The following is a 3,638-nucleotide window of genomic DNA, read 5'->3' as shown; positions in this document are numbered from 1 at the left end:
CTTATACACTTCTTTTTTGCGGGAATCATAAAGCTTTATTCAATATTTCCAGCTCCAGTGCGATCAGCCAGCAGGCTCGTCACGAGGAAACTGGGAGGGGAGTTCATCCAGCAATCAGTCACTCCCAGTGTGCTTGCACGCTTTGCACATAGGTGCGCTGAATTGTTGGCTTGTCTCATTACACTTTTATGGACGGACCCCGTTGACTTCAATCCAGCATTTTTCTCTTTTTATACAACATTTTATCACATGCTTTATTTTTTTTAAATATAAACCGAGAGCAATCTTCAAAAAATTTGCAATAGTTTTAGTTTTATAAAATCTATTTATGCATTTGTTTTATTAAGGTTCCCGCAGCAACGTGTAGGGCATCATCTAATTAGTATAGTTTGCACGCTCATAACCCGTAATTCAGCGTTTCTCGTATCAATTAGGTGACGCCGTCTTGAGCAATCAGCAACAGGTCCACATAGAATGTACATCTCATTCCATGGGTGAGCTCAACAACTCTTCACATAAAATGCATGGTAGTTAATACATATGCACGCAGAAAAAATATTAAAACAATACATATGTACGCAGCGGGGCCGATTAATACTGAACCCTTTTTTGGTCAAATAATAACAATAATATAATAATAATCCTCACTCCCGCACCTACCTACTCAGCTGCCGCGCTGCCTACTTAACCCGTCCCTTCCCTCCATTTCCCTCCAACTAGATCACCTCTCCATCACAAGTCCTTTAATTTCACTCCAGCACTTCTTTTTCATATCTCCATGGAGTGCGAGAACGGGCATGTCGCCGCCAACTTGTGCGTGGCGCAGCCAGCGTGGGCTGACCCACTCAACTGGGGGAAGGCGGCGGAGGAGCTCTCGGGGAGCCATTTGGATGCGGTTAAGCGCATGGTTGAGGAGTACCGTAGGCCCGTGGTGACCATGGAGGGCGCCAGCCTGACCGTCGCCATGGTCGCTGCGGTGGCTGCCGGCGCCGTGACCACGGTGGAGCTCAACGACTCCGCCCGCGGCCGCGTCAAGGCGACTGGGTCATGAACAGCATGACCAACGGCACCAACAGCTACTACGGTGACACCACCTCTCACCGGACGACCAAGGAGGTCAGCGCTCTCCAGAGGGAGCTCGTCAGGTACAAACTAACCCAGAAAAGACGAACTATATTTCACTTCTTCATCGTCTCTGTTTGTGAGTTATGGAAGCCTTATTTTTTCTTCTAAAATTGTGCATGTATTCCTTGCTGTTAAGATGCTTTAATGCGGGAGCCTTCGGCACCGGCAAAGACGGCCATGTTTTGCCTGCTGCGGCGACGAGAGCGGCGATGCTCGTCCGTGCCAATACCTTGCTCCAGGGATATTCTGGCATGCGCTTCCAGATCCTCGAGACAATCATCACATTTCGTCTCAACACCAACATGACACCATGCATGCCTACCTCTCCGGGGCACCCTCACCGTGTCCGGTGACCTCGTCCCGCTTTCCTATATTGCGGGCCTGGTAACCGGCCGCCCAAACTGCATGGCCACAGCTCTGGATGGCACCAAGGTTAATGCCGCGAAGGCATTTAAGATCGCCGGCATCCAACATGGCTTCTTCGAGCTGCAGCCCAAGGAAGGCCTTGCAATGATGAACAACACGGCGGTGGGCTCAGGGCTTGCGTCCATGGTGCTTTTCGAGGCTAACATCTTTGGTCTCCTTGTCGAGGTCCTGTCAGCCGTCTTCTGTGAGGTCATGAACGGCAACCCAGAGTACACAGACCGCTTGACCCACAAGATGAAGCACCACCCCGGACAGATCAAGGCCGCCGCCATCATGGAGCACATTCTTGAAGGCAGCTCCTACATGATGCTCAGGAAGAAGCTCGACGAGCTTGAAACACTGATGAAGCCCAAGCAAGATAGGTATGTACTCCGCACATCACCGCAGTGGCTTGGTCCTCAGATTGAGGTCATTCGTGCTGCCACCAAGTCGATTGAGCGGGAGATCAACTCTGTCCACAACAACCCACTCATCGATGTCTCTCGTGGCAAGGCTATCCATGGTGGAAACTTCCAGGGCACACCCATCAGTGTGTCCATGGACAACACCGGGTTTTCCATTGCCGCAATAGGCAAGCTCATGTTTGCCCAGTTCTCAGAGCTAGTGAACGACTTCTACAACAATGGTTTGCCTTCCAACCTCTCCGGCGGGCGTAACCTAAGCTTGGACTATGGCTTCAAGGGTGCCGAGATTGCGATGGCCTCATACTGCTCCGAGCTCCAATTCTTGGGAAACCCTGTGACCAACCATGTCCAGAGCGCAAAGCAACACAACCAAGGTGTCAACTCTCTCGGTCTCATCTCCTCCAGGAAGACTGCCGAGGCCATTGAGATATTGAAGCTCATGTCCTCGACATTCTTGGTTGCATTGTGTCAGGCTATAGACCTCCGCCACCTCGAGGAGAATGTCAAGAATGTTGTCAAGAGTTGTGTGAAGATGGTGGCTAGGAAGACACTGGTCACCAACAACAATGGTCATCTCCACAATGCGTGCTTTTGCGAGAAGGACTTGCTGCTCACAGTCGATCGTGAGGCGGTCTTCGCGTATGCAGATGACCCTTGCAGCGCCAACTACCCATTAATGCAGAATATGCGTGCAAACATCGTCGAGAATGCCTTGGCCAATTGTGAGGCCGAGCGCGATGTGGAGACATCAGTGTTTGCTAAACTTGCCATGTTCGAGCAAGAGCTCCGTATAGTGCTGCCAAAGGAGGTTGAGGCTGCCCGGAGTGCCGTGGAGAACGGTATTGCTGTTGGAAATATGCCCTAGTGGCAATAATAAAATGATTATTATTATATTTCCTCATTCATGATAATTGTCTATTATTCACGCTATAATTGTGTTATCCGGAAATCGTAATACATGTGTGAATACATAGACCACAACATGTCCCTAGTGAGCCTCTAGTTGACCAACTCGTTGATCAACAGGTGGTCATGATTTCCTGACTATGGACATTGGATGTCATTGATAACGGGATCACATCATTAGGAGAATGATGTGATGGACAAGACCCAATCCTAAGCATAGCACAAGATCGTGTAGTTCGTCTGCTAGAGCTTTTCTAATGTCAAGTGTCATTTCCTTAGACCATGAGATTGTGCAACTGCCGGATACCGTAGAAGTGCTTTGGGTGTGCCAAACGTCACAATGTAACTGGGTGGCTATAAAGGTGCACTACAGGTATCTCTGAAAGTGTCTGTTGGGTTGGCACGAATCGAGACTGGGATTTGTCACTCCGTATGACGGAGAGGTATCTCTGGGCCCACTCGGTGATGCATCATCATAATGAGCTCAATGTGACCAAGTGGTTGATCACGAGATCATGCATTACAGTACGAGTAAAGAGACTTGCCGGTAACGAGATTGAACGAGGTATCGGGATACCGACGATCGAATCTCGGGCAAGTATCATACCGATAGACAAAGGGAATTGTATACGGGATTACTTGAATCCTTGACATCGTGATTCATCCGATGAGATCATCGTGGAACATGTGGGAGCCAACAAGGGTATCCAGATTCCGCTGTTGGTTATTGGCCGGAGAGTCGTCTCAGTCATGTCTGCATGATTCCCGAACCCGTAG

The 3,638-nt window shown here is 49.4% G+C and overlaps 1 pseudogene; it reads left to right on the top strand.

The window, feature by feature from the left end:
- Positions 1-739: 739 nt before the first annotated feature.
- Positions 740-2,903, top strand: LOC123184131 (phenylalanine ammonia-lyase-like; annotated as a pseudogene).
- The last annotated feature ends 735 nt before the right edge of the window (positions 2,904-3,638 follow it).

This window comes from Triticum aestivum, chromosome 2A, assembly GCF_018294505.1.
Source record: "Triticum aestivum cultivar Chinese Spring chromosome 2A, IWGSC CS RefSeq v2.1, whole genome shotgun sequence".
NCBI classification, from domain to species: Eukaryota; Viridiplantae; Streptophyta; class Magnoliopsida; order Poales; family Poaceae; genus Triticum; species Triticum aestivum.
Note: the sequence above shows the minus strand (reverse complement) of the source record. Positions and strands in the feature narration are given on the sequence as shown.